At 42.5% G+C, this 14,203-nt stretch overlaps 1 non-coding gene across 1 annotated transcript; it reads right to left on the bottom strand.

Moving 5' to 3' along the window:
* Positions 1-12,615: 12,615 nt before the first annotated feature.
* Positions 12,616-12,687, bottom strand: Trnad-guc. The gene has a single exon. It is a non-coding gene; the product is annotated as a tRNA-Asp (tRNA).
* Between the last annotated feature and the right edge of the window lie 1,516 nt (positions 12,688-14,203).

The following is a 14,203-nucleotide window of genomic DNA, read 5'->3' as shown; positions in this document are numbered from 1 at the left end:
TTCAAGTATAGTAAATCATAGAATACAATATCTCTCGAAATATAATTCCTATCTTCAATTTTCTCTAATTAATCAATATTCAAAGAATTGTGATAAATAATAGAAGTATACAACATATATAGATATTTTTTTTATTATTTAATTTGTACTCTACAATTTGTCCAGCTAGACATTCGGTAAATTTGTCTAGCTTTATTGCTAAATAACATGTGGATGGCTACTTTCAGCGGGATACCATTATACAACATATATCGCATTAATTTCACTTTTAAATTTTTTAACGAAAAATTGCGTCGAAACAGAAAAATATGAAATAACAAGAAAATGAGAACGGTAGTGTAAAAAAATCTACAGTTTGTAAAAATCCACGTTTCCTTATATACAGTCAAAAGTACGCTTTGTAATGCTATTTCAAGACGGTCATTTAATGTCTGACTACAATACGATATGGCCTGCTCGCCGTCACAGAAAAGAATAAGTCTGCTACGAAAATGCAAGTATCTCGTGGCACGTCCTCCGACCTTCTTTGCCTCTTACCCTATGCTTTTGTATATAGTACAGAGGATACTTCAGCATGACGCAGCCTTTCCAGACGTCTTCGAAAACATGCGGTCTGATACGGACAGAGTCACTTATGACTCTCGAAAGTATTGTACTTTATTCTTACAGTGATACGCGTAAAAATATTTAACAAGCTTAATAACTCTAAAGAAATAAACTAACAAACAACGTTTAAACGAATATAAGAATGCTACATGAAGCTCCATAACCTTCAACATCATAAAAATTACCTCGAACGCTCAAGCTTCTCAAGTGCAATAACGGCCAAGCCTCGTCCGAAAACACAACGGAGAGGTGTAAAAAACTTTGGAAACGCTCTTAAATCTCCAAGTATCCTTATAAAGCATGACAAACATCTGAAACGATCCGAACGCAAGGTAGCTTCCACGCGCGCACGCCGGAAACGCGAGAAAATGGCTTTGGAACTCTCAGAGAGAAGCGCTTCGAGCGTGGCATTATACCTACATCACGCGACGTCTGATAAGAAACTTTAATAAAAATGTCCTAGACTTCACCTCGAATAATTGCCCTGTTTTCTTGCTATCGCGACGACTTCCTTTTTATTTCGTACTTTTAACGAACTCGAACGTTGGAAACTCCCCTTTATCGCGCCTTACCCCACGGCCAACTGTCGTTTCACCGCTACCCCCCGTGGAAAATATCGTCGACGAGTGAGTCCACGGGTCTGCCATAAACTATTAAGCTGTTGCAGGTGCCTTGCACGACCTTATACGACGTCAGCGAACTTTTCTTTCCGGCGTGGTTGGAGACCGGCAGGCAATCTGCTGGCCAATCCCTTGAAGAACTCTTACGTGAGACCACCGCCAGGCGATACGTATGGGGTTTAAAGGTCGCTGTCGTTCAACGAGGAGGAAACGCGCGTTCAAGAACGGAAGAAGATCGTTCGGCCAATTACTAACTGCGTTTTATCGAACAGGAAGGTCTCGGGTCTAATCATTTCTTTTTTGTCTCTCGACGACTATGTGGTACGTAATTAATCGAGGATGAAAGGTAGTTTACGCGAGAGGTGTAGACGACGTTTGTGGAGAACCTTGGAGAGCTTAGTTTTCTTTTTTTTTTTTCGTGTAATATCGGAGTTTATAGGTCGTTTTATCAGATATATTTCAAATATTACTCTAAGTAGTTATCTATGACTTTTAAGTTCTATATTGGACTATTGAAATAAACTGTAACTTTAGAAAATTAAAAATACGCATATGTGCACTCTTCTACGGTAATAGATTTCTTGTAACTTACGATAGCAGGAGCTACGAGAAATGAAACCATAAATGCATTTCGCTCACCTGGAACAAAGAAACAAATATATTAATCATAATAACGATTAGCGTATCCTTGTCGATCGATATTTAATATACAAAGGCAATACTTTTATAATTCTACGATACCGAAACTTCTATAATAACCATAGTGTTTATCGCATATATCTATTGAAATAATAGCATCTATATTGAGCCCCTCGGAAAACTTTCAGAAAAACCAATATCGAAGATTCAACATCGATCCACCGAACATGAAATTGTCTGCCTGATTCACTTCTATAATAAACATCATCACACATGCATTCCACGAAACGTAAGCTTCTAGACGTATTCCTGATCCCGTCGATTCTGTTTGTTGTACATCCCCAGTGGCTGTTCGTTCAAGGTTCTTTGGCCATTGTCACAGGAAACGAACAACAGACTTGGCGAACTCGCAACCAGGAATGGGATAATTAACGACCGTTCCTCTCTTTCTTTCACGGGCCATTCCGATTCGCATATGGCCTGGCCAAACGGGGAACGGTCAAGAGAAGAGCCATGGGAGCAACGTCGTGCAACCTCCGCTACGGTATACCTCTACTACAGTAGAGAGCCGCGGAACAATCAACGAAGGAAGTTTCTACTTGGGTGGCAACACTTCACCTTTTCCCTGGCCGCGCCCCTCTCGTCCACTTAACTCTAGACGCGTGCACGACCGAGAATTAGCACCGCGACCGTGAGACAAATTTTTCGCTCGCGAACACAACTTTCGCTAATGGTTCTTATCCCCGTTTCTTTTTTGTCAAAGAAGCGATTCTTTCCGAATACGTCAAATAATTAAAGAATGTTTCTGATAGCTGTTCCGACAGCGCTTCGTGGAATGCATGGATCGTTGGAAATGGGAGAGTGTCCGACCTGTAAAAATGTATTATACAGGATAAGGCAAATGGACTGTCTTGCACAATAATTTGCTAGCTGATAATATTGGTGAATGGATAATAAGAGAAAAATGTAAAACTGGAAGTCCAACCTAAGCCGATAGGCGAGGATAGTATAGTATTATAGGGTATAAGTATAATAAACAATAGATAAAAATAAATATTAGCGAATTGACAAATTGCAGGTTGCAAAGAGATGGGGAAACTAGAGAGGGTTTTTTCACATTTCTTATTACGTATAACGCAACAGAATTTATTAATGCTATTAATTTTTAATTACCATATGGAGTTTTAATATACCAAAAGTTCGTTCAGAATATTATATTATACGTAACATATAAAATGTAAGCTGCTTTCTCAGATTAATTTATTCTTTCCCATTAACAACTTAATTTTTAAATCCACGTATCTATGTCTACTGTATTACAGAATCTGCAAGCTAATGAACATTTAATATAAACACTTAAAAATCACAAAATATATGCGTGTTAACCGAAATACCAAATATTTCATTCAATCCATTAAGGATCGATATTTGTAACAAGAAAATGCCCCTTAAAAAGTTACTGTCCAGCACATGTGTGCAGTTCCCTAATTCAATAAAAAAAAAGCTAACGTTTAATTCCCACGTACCGATACATAAAATTTTATACCTATCCCAAACAACTGAAGAACATCGCGTATCCATCCAAATTACATCCTTGATGCGTCTCATACCTCTTCCCTCGTCGGTCGATTCCACAACTGACTATCGAAAAACAAACCTGAAGAAATCCTAAATCCTATCAACTACCAATCGCGAGTATCATAAACGCCGGAAGAAAGCATGCAAGGAGCCTATCAATCTCAATACAAACATCCTGTTAATCCTGTTCGGTAACCAAAAAGTGGTAATCAAAAATTGCGCTACCACGAGGAGGAAATTACCTGGGACATTCTCTGACCCTTGTTTCGCGCGACGATCAGCCAGGCTCGTTAACAACTCTCACCATCCGCGGTCCCGTTCGTTTTGCTCCGTTTCTTTGGATAATTGATCGGGAACGCGATCGTAAAACATCGCAATTATTCCCTTAATAAGAAGGCAATAACACTGGTTCGCCGTAATAGGAGTGGCGAAACGACCACGATAAGGGAGTAAAAGGGGCGGAAGAAGCTACAAGAAATAATGGCGACGCGGCGCGAAGGTCTTGTGCTCGAATGGACAGATTCCATCGTCGTGGACAAAGTTGCCACTGTCATTAAGCTGGACGCGCGTCACTCAACCGAGTCTTCATTCACTCTGCTATATACAGGGTGATCCTGTATATTAGTTAACATGTAGACAACGTCAACGATGCAAGGCGATAATATCGCGTCGTTATATGAAGAGTAAAGGGAGAAAAGTAACGAAACGCCACAAGATAGCTTTATCGAGAAAATTAAATTTCAATACTTTGATTCACTAAAAAAGGAACAACACTTAAAGAATTTAACTTTATATTATTCACAAATTATATCTTAATTATACACCTTAAAATAAAACGATTGATAGAATGTTAATTATCCTCATCCGTGTTCTGTTGCAGTGCAGAGTAGATTTCCCGTTTTTTATAGAGACATTTTGAACATTAGAATCACTGTGATTTGGTAGTTTTGCTACTGCAATTCTCAGAGACAAAATATATTACAAAATCAAAAGAAAATGAATAGTCCTCGTTTCTCCTCCTATCTTCTATATAAAGATTACCAGAGAAAAATATGATACATTTGTGTATTTGATTTTAACATGAGTTTGACCAACTCTTACATTTATTGCTCATTACACATTGTCCACAATCTTGAGACGTGTTTTTGTTTCTTCATTACGCATAATACGACGAACACATGTTTCGTTTTTGGGGCGTTTAAAATTTCACAAAAGATACGAGGAATCATCGATCACAATAAATTTGTACGAAATTGACAACGGTGATCTGTGTTTAACTAGCGAAAGCGTCACCCTGTACAACAGGTGTAACGAACCAAGTTTTGTTCTTCGTCGAAATCAATTCACCCTTCCCGCAAGATTGATCACAAAATGTATCTTCGCTCGAAGATTACAGGCTCCGCCTATAAGGTAAATATTAACAGGGAAGGGAAAAGAGATTTTTCGGGCGTTGTCGTTCGTGGATTGTTATAACAGGGAATATTTACGCGGCACGTCACGTTTTATTTCGTTTTTGCGCGATAGGGTATTACGCGCCACCAATTTTTCAACGATCCGCGCACCGGTTAATTACTTGCTTGCGATCGCAAGTAATCGGTATCGAAGCGATAAAATTGTCAGTTTAGGGAAGAAATAACACGATAGGATGATAGAGGAGATGGGCGTGTTTTCGACGTTTTTAACCATTCCATTATGATAATATTGGTCGAATAGGTGTGTTAGTTGGAAGAAGATTTAATTAAGTTTTAAAATTCTTATCAATAAGTTTTAATTACAACTAATTACTACGAAGGAGAAACTTAACGTGATTTTGGTCGCGACACGCAATGCGGCATTCGAATGAAAATTTGAGATAAAGATGAAAAAATGCATATAACGTGCAGTTTTCCTGAAACTTGATATTAGGTGATCCGACGTGAATAAAAGTCTGTTTATGAAATCTTTGTTAGTAGTTTCCTTACTCTGCCATTACGAATGGATTTCATTAAAAAAGTAAAGGACATCGAATACAGCAGTTCGTAGGAGGAAAGAACTATATAGCAATGTAATACAATACCTTCTTGACACAGATCAAAATTACAAGATAGTCTGAACCGCTTTTTTAAAATTGCCCTTTAAAAAAAGAAAGAAATATTTTAATTGGAAATTAAAATTATACGTACCTTCACCCAAATTCTAGCGTCTAGCGTAGCAGCAGACATACTAGTAGAATCGTATAAGGAATGAGCGAGCTAATTTTCAAGTGATTAGGTTCTGATCTACAAACAATTTTTACAATCTCCTCTATCGATCTTTTGGGCTAATTATAGTTTACATTTCTATTGCTTACGTACAATCTGATGATATATAACATCGACTAATAAGATTAAGATCGAACAACGATCACAATGCACAGTGTGCATTCCATTAATTTCACATATCATAATTTTTTCTATTTACGGGCATCGAGTTTTAAATACGGATTCTTATCTTTAAATATGGTTCGTTCGTTCGTTGATAAGCCAACTGGGTCACTATGATAACCTTTCAACAAAACGGCCACTAACTATTAAGCGACCACGTTCCATGAAGCGGAACAACTCCAACTTTGTTCGCAATACTATTTCTGAAACTAACTGTTACGCCGCGCGACTCTCTGCCTGGCCCAGGTCACACACCGCGGGCCAGACGGACACCAGATGTCCGCTCTTCCGTACGGCGTACCCTCAATAGCCTAAGTACCCGTCATAAACCCGAGTAATTTGCTCGTTAAGGTCCTTCAGACCCAACAAATGTCCTTTTCTAAATCAGTTTCTAAAGACTATTGTTTACTACGGCTTGGCAAGGGAAAGTTGGGTTTTTCCACGTACGATGCTTCCTAATAACAACTTTCTATCAAGGGCAGCTAAGACCCTTCCTAATCCACCAACCTTCGTTTAACCAATTAAAAACGAAGCCTATTCCCTCACTCTCCTAAATAACATCGGCTCCAACAAATCCGATGGTCCCGTGCGCTGGAGGGACCGATCCTTAGCCTTCCACCGAGACAGCATCGTCTCCCAACGGCACTGATTCTACATCCTTCGAACGGTCAACATCCTTCGAGCGGGTATACACACCCGCAGATCAGTCACTCACTCATCTCGTACATACGCACCAGTGTAACTATCCTCGTTATAAGTTGTGGAATAAACGGTGACCTAACTTACTACTGTGCACTTCAATGAACCACCTCTATTAGCCTAAACGCAATAGGGGATCGATCATCTCGCGGCGTCGATTGAACAATCGTAACAGGAATTTACGACTCCTGTTGATGCGCTTCTACACGATCGTGTCTCCCCGCGAGTGAAAGAACATTTTGGTCCTTCGAGCCGGATCCGTGTCAGTGAAAGAGTGCACCCCAGTTACCACGCAACATCAAGGTAAGCTCGCTCAAATTGTCGAAATCCCTCATGGCTCCCCCTCAGGAAGAACGCGTCCGGCAATTGCTGCGGAAACGCGAAGGATTCAGACAAGAATTAGAAGCGTTTCGCACATTGCTCAACAATCACGAGGAAGGGACACCCGTGCATGCTATTCAGCGTAATTTGCAAGACTTAGAGGGAGAGTTTGCATCGTTCAAAAAGAGCCAATGCGAATTAGACGACAGAGACGAGGGTCAAACACTGAAGGACCGGGTTGACCTACAACAGAAGTTCTACACCATCGCCGGACAGGCGTCCGCCATCCTTGAGGAGGCAAACAAGCAAGCAGAGCCAACCTCCACAAATCTTGCAACAAAGCCATCGGACATGTCATGGCCGGAACCCGTCGATTTGCCTAGAATTCAGCTACCCACCTTTTCTGGAGCCTACGAAGATTGGCCGGGGTTCGCGGATCAATTTCGCTCCACGGTCCACGATAACCCCCGCATAGACGACTGCAAGCGACTGATGTATCTCCGTTCTTGCCTAAAGCATGGGGCAGCTCTAGCGATCGCGTCATTAAGCAATGCGGCAGCTAACTACGCATTCGCCTGGGAAATATTAGAACGACGGTATAACAGACCAGCCAAAATTGTCGAGAGACACTTGCAGGAGATATTTGACGCAGCCTCCTCATCACGGATAGCACATCGCGATTTGCAGTCCTACACGACCAAGTTGGAAGCTCATTACAAAGCCTTGGCCGCCATCGGACAACCAACCGCAGATGCCCTGCTTTTGCACCTATGTACCGCCAACCTTGATCGGGAAACCGATTCAATATGGAAGGAAAAGATCAGGTCCACACCATTCCCCACGTTCCCGGACTTCTTGCAATTCTTGAACGATCGCTGTCAGGTCATAGAACCTGCAAGAACGACACGCCCACCACGAGGGCAGGCATTTGTCACGTCACGATCACCGCCACTCTGTCCAATCTGCCATGGACCACACAAAATCTGGCGCTGCAACACCTTTAGGACGAAGACGATCGACGAACGGATTCTAGCCGCCGAGGAAATCTCAGCGTGTACGAATTGCCTGCTACCAGGACACAAATTGCAACACTGCACCTCTGGCTCTTGCCGCATATGTGATCAACGCCATCACACGCTCCTACATCGATCAGACGCGCCAATGAGCAATCAGACGCCTCCCACCACGCCCCCACGCACAAGGAAAGCTCCGTCATACCATCCAAACAACCCATCAACCGGCCCCGATCTGCGCCTGCAAAAAGCGCGATTCGGGTGGGTCATCGGGGGGAGCCCACCTTCCCCAGGACCTGCCAGGGTCTTCCATGCCTCCACAACGGAACTAGAGACGGACCTCACCCGCTTTTGGGAACTCGACGAGGGACCTCAGATAAAACACTTATCGGAGGCGGATCGACGATGTGAGGAGCATTTTCAAAATCACGTCCCACGCACCAGCGATGGGCGATACATCGTCGCACTCCCCTTTAACGACAAAATCTCGTCACTCGGATCATCCATGGCAATGGCGATGAAACGACTCGCCTCTCTCCAGCAGCAAGTCAGACGAAATCAACAGTTCGAAACAGCGTATCGGGCGGTCATTCAGGAGTATCTGGACTTGGGCCACATGACCAAGGTTGCATCACGCCACGAACCGGAGAACGAGCTAATTCCAATCAAAAATCGTCTGGAAACATATGAGACGGAGCTCCGCGCCATCCAAAACGAGATTGTAAGCATAGATGAGGAAGAGATCGAGCGCGGCCTCGAGATAGCCGACGAGTACGAGAAATCAGAACTCCGAGTAATCACTCAACTGAGCAACCTACGACTAACTACGACGTCACAATCGACAAACGACGGATCAGCTGCTGGTCGCGAGTCTGCTTCGCTTAAATTACCGGAGAATCATTTTCCTGGACATAATGCGAAGACGCCACCTTCGCCATTGCCACGAGGGCCTACGGATAAGGGAAGTAACAAGGACTTAAACAAAACACGCAACGCTATTCAAACTCCGCGGACGGAGAAGATCGCATCGACTCGAACGCCGACCTCGCCGCGAGTCACGCGCAATTCATTGCACAATACTAGCAGCGTGTCACCTAAACGCGACTTGACAACAATCACGCTAGCATCGTCGCTACATGAACAATCTGATTCAACGCTGCCAAACGCCTTAAATCAGAAAACGCTTCCCATGCGGACCTCATCGCGTGACACTCACAACGTGTCATCCACCCGAGACCCAACGACAACCTCGCTCACATCATCAGCATCGCAACAATCTGATTCCACGCCATCAGACGCCTTGAATCAGACAGCCGCTCAAGAGTCTCTGGATCAACAGACGGATGAAACCTTACCAGCCGACATGCCGTCTCCTACTACATTATCGCCGAAATGGAGCACACCGACGAATGGGCTGAAACAAAACACCATACTCGTCGATGTCAGTGCAGCCTACAAGGTGGACCACTTGCTCTCAACGCAACAACCCTTAGGCCTGGCCATCCATTTTCCCTGGCAGCTACGGCACCTACGGACGGCAACGACTCATACGGAGCCGAGCCTCTTGGACCGAGATGCAAAATCTTCCCACTCCAGATCCAAACCTAACCAAACGGAAGGTATGATGTCTCTAATTCTGTCTTTCGCAGAAAACTGGACCACGCCGGTCCAACCATCAATCATCATCAAGAAGGCGCGATACGAATGGGTCAGCGGGGGGAGCCCTGTCCCCCAATCCACCGAAGACCTCCTTCACGTCTTCATTGTGCAACCACACACGCATTTCACGTGCCTTTGTGGAATCGGCGAGCTGTACAACGACACCTCCTGGGACGAGGTGTCTCACGATACTTCATGGGCCGAGCTGTTTCACGACACGTCCTGGTTCGCGAACCGCAATAGAAAATCGCCAGGCAATGCAGATGACCACGGCGATCCAGAACGCAAGGAAGACAACATATCCTCTACGCACCGGACTTTCGACCGTATCTTCGAAGTCACCCTGGCGACAACGGCCTCATCCAGACTACCACAAGTCATACGGCAACGAGCATCTTGGAACGACGTGCCACGCAGCGCGTCCTACCAACGAGCCAACCCGATCACGCAGAATAAGGACAATCAGCAATCAACAAGGAGTCGGGCGGCTGCTCCAATTAACTCCACCTTTAATGAAATTTTGATCGGTACCCTCTCAACGGGGGGAGGATGTTACGCCGCGCGACTCTCTGCCTGGCCCAGGTCACACACCGCGGGCCAGACGGACACCAGATGTCCGCTCTTCCGTACGGCGTACCCTCAATAGCCTAAGCACCCGTCATAAACCCGAGTAATTTGCTCGTTAAGGTCCTTCAGACCCAACAAATGTCCTTTTCTAAATCAGTTTCTAAAGACTATTGTTTACTACGGCTTGGCAAGGGAAAGTTGGGTTTTTCCACGTACGATGCTTCCTAATAACAACTTTCTATCAAGGGCAGCTAAGACCCTTCCTAATCCACCAACCTTCGTTTAACCAATTAAAAACGAAGCCTATTCCCTCACTCTCCTAAATAACATCGGCTCCAACAAATCCGATGGTCCCGTGCGCTGGAGGGACCGATCCTTAGCCTTCCACCGAGACAGCATCGTCTCCCAACGGCACTGATTCTACATCCTTCGAACGGTCAACATCCTTCGAGCGGGTATACACACCCGCAGATCAGTCACTCACTCATCTCGTACATACGCACCAGTGTAACTATCCTCGTTATAAGTTGTGGAATAAACGGTGACCTAACTTACTACTGTGCACTTCAATGAACCACCTCTATTAGCCTAAACGCAATAGGGGATCGATCATCTCGCGGCGTCGATTGAACAATCGTAACAGGAATTTACGACTCCTGTTGATGCGCTTCTACACGATCGTGTCTCCCCGCGAGTGAAAGAACACTAACTATTAAGCCAGTGGAATGGTATGTGGAACAGGACGATACGGATTGTTTGTTAAATTGCATTCTTTGAAATGGTTACGATAAGACTTCTAATTTGTAAGATTAGTGCTTACAATTGCATTGGTTAAAGTTTGTCGCGAGTAATGAAAACGTTACAGTAATAAGTGTTTCGTTATTTGCAAGTCAAATATACCTATTTTGACTTATAACGTTTATCACGAATCGATTACTCATCTTTTATATTTGATAAAAGACGTGGAATTTTATTCGAAAGTTTGCCTAACAAGAGTTTTTATTTTTGCTGGCATCGTTCCAAAAGACGAAACAAACGAATAATCTAATATTATGCTTGTACTAGAGACGTTGATAAATCTATCGGAATCTTTCTCGAATTCTTGGAAATGTAGAACGGTATGAAGATTAGGCTGAGATATATAAACGTAACTCTGTAAGTTTATTCATATAACGTGAGAAAATACGTTTGTCTAAGAATATCACGCACATGTGATTCAGTAATTAAATTGTTACACGTGCAAAATCACGCAGAGATCCTCAATCGCGGAAAACGCTATCGCATAATCCAACCGAAAACAAACTAAACCTCTTACCCTCACGATCCTACGCGATCAACGATCGGCGGTCTGTTCCGGGTCCGCGTCGAGCCTCTCGAAAAAGCCAATTCTGTCCGGCCAGTTAGCCGACAATACCGCAAATTGCGACCGCGTTGTTCGTCCAACGTGGCCAACAAGACTCTCTCCGTAAACGAGATTTATTGAGCGAAATGATCGCCGGAGGCGGCCGAAATTAAGGCGGATTCACGAGGTGTCCCTCGGTCTCGCGGCTCCACTCCAAAGGGGCGTATACATACGCGGCCCTCGATCGTTGCGTGCAACGAGGGTGTAATTCAAAAAAGGCCGCGCGCCACTAAATCTAGCCCCGATTAAGGCTTATTACGGGTAAACACGATCAAGACCCCGAAGTCGGTTTCACTGGGGTGGAAAGGAAGGAAGAGCGAGAGAGGCGCGCGGGGGGGGGGGGACTTAAAGGAGAAATGATGTCTCGCTGCGACTTCGAAACTCCAGGAGGGATCCTTATGGGTGCAATTACATCCAGCTAATTACGTTCTTCCTCTTGGAAACCGTGGCTTTCTCATTCACATTGATACAAGGGTTTTACCGATACCACGCATCGATCCGAGACAACGAGACGCTCGTTATTATCTACGAGGCACATAATAGTCTCTTTCTCTCGCGTAAGCAGATACATAATATCGATGATTATAGTAATTTACTGAGTTATACTACACGTGGATATTACGAGAGAATTAACGAAGGTTTCGTGAGGAGCTGTCGTTTCATGGTGACTTCTCGCGATTTCGTTTGGAATTTTATGCTACGAAGTATAAAACTGGGCGGATGATTGTGTTTTATGCGTATTTTGTTTGGTGGATGACGCGGTGTGATGAAGAATGTGGTTTTGCAACGAGGCAATGCCGAGGAACATTGATCTTAATTTTGTTATTGAGGAAGTTTTACAGAGATTATTATATGCATAGTTTGTTATTACGCTGTGTGTTTCGTCCATTTGTCTTCAGCTGATTAAACGACGTCGGTCAGTCGGGTGAAATTCGAGGTGAATATAACGGAAGAACTTTTGATGATTCTGAAGAATCTTTTTTTTTCAGAAGTTTTACTTTTTTTTCTTCTGTTATCAAAAATTTACTATTTTATGAATATTTACATATTTGCATTATGTATAAGATATAATTACATCATCATTGTTAAAAATAAAAATATTTCTCTCTCTCCCCGTCGGGGAATCGAACCCCGGTCTCCCGCGTGACAGGCGGGGATACTGACCACTGTACTAACGAGGATTTCAATGACAAACCCGCCTACTTTACCGGTTATCAATTTATCTATACACATATGTAATTATCCGATTGTGTACTAATTCTATATTGCTGAATATCCGACGTTGTAACATTTTTATTTCACGACACGCTATTTAGAGCTATTTGAGTTCGTAATTCCAATATTTTTCACCATTTTTGTAATAAACAATTCATTCGCTTTACAATCGTATCAAAATGGATGATTGTCATTTGTTATATCTATTTACTATTTTATTGTATATCAAAAACTCTTCTTAAATTCAATCGCTCTAACAACTAAACATTTCTATTATAATATAAACAATTTCAGAAACAGTTCCTCTAATATTAATAATGCAAATACATTAAAAATATGCAACAAATATTAGTAACAAGTTACGTCATTGCTACCATTGTCAGGAAGATTTTACTCAATTTTTTTCCTTGCATCGACCTATGGTTCTCAAAAGGAGAACGTAAGGGAAGGTAAAAGGAAGGACCGCCATACAAGCGAAAACGTCTAATGAAATTGCCGAGTGAGAAGATGCAGAAACCAGATGTTCAAAGCCTGTCACGCGATGACCAAACCGTCTACCTGATCCATCACTGGACAGATCGACTGCATCTGCAAACTTGTATAAGTATAAACAAAACTATCTAGATACAGATAAACCACTTAGATATAATAGAACCAGAGATTTTTATACGTACTTAAAATACTACTAAATGTTCGTATATGAAATACATCTACATATTTTTAAATTAATCAAACTCGAAGATGGTATCCCGCTGGAAGTAGCCATCCACATGTTATTTAGCAATTAAGTTAGACAAATTTACCAAATGTCCAGCTAGATAAGTTGTAAAATACAAATTAAATAATAAAAAAAAAATATTTTTAAACGATCATCCGCGTCGACGGCTCTACGAAAGAATGCGTTTTTTCTGCGTTAAGGTTGCAGAATAGTCAATCTGCTTGAGTTACGACGCATTACTGACTAATTTATGGCACCCTCAGGTATCTTTCTCTTCCCGAGTCCCATTGTATAGTCCCATAACAAAATTGAATGACCGTTCCAAAAGCTCGAAGCTTTGCGTTTATTATATTTTTCTCATTTCTGTATTTTCTTCAAAGAAACACGATTATTACGTTATTTTTTATTTTTATTCTATTATTCTTTTTTTTTATTCTTATATACTTCTCTGCAATTTGCGTGAGACATTTAACAGATTCCGGTAACATGTATCTATCAATAACATGCGAATAGACATGTTTCTAATTGTAACCTACAATTAACTACACATTTTTGAACTGCTATTTCTAGTATCGTAGAGATTTCACTGTAAAACGGTGGATTGTGCTCTATTATGGAAGAAGCTTAATTTCCACGAATCGAAACGCATCGATCGTTTCCGTGGAACAGACGAGCCAATGCGTGATATAAAACGGCACTCTGATCGAGGTCGACAAAAGTCGCGTCGTCATTCATTTAGCATTCACGATACGTACGTTCCATCG

The sequence above is a fragment of the Bombus bifarius genome, unplaced genomic scaffold, assembly GCF_011952205.1.
Source record: "Bombus bifarius isolate JDL3187 unplaced genomic scaffold, Bbif_JDL3187 scf7180000009243, whole genome shotgun sequence".
NCBI lineage: Eukaryota > Metazoa > Arthropoda > Insecta > Hymenoptera > Apidae > Bombus > Bombus bifarius.
The sequence above is the reverse complement of the archived record's forward strand: the minus strand, read 5'-3'. Positions and strand labels throughout refer to the sequence as shown.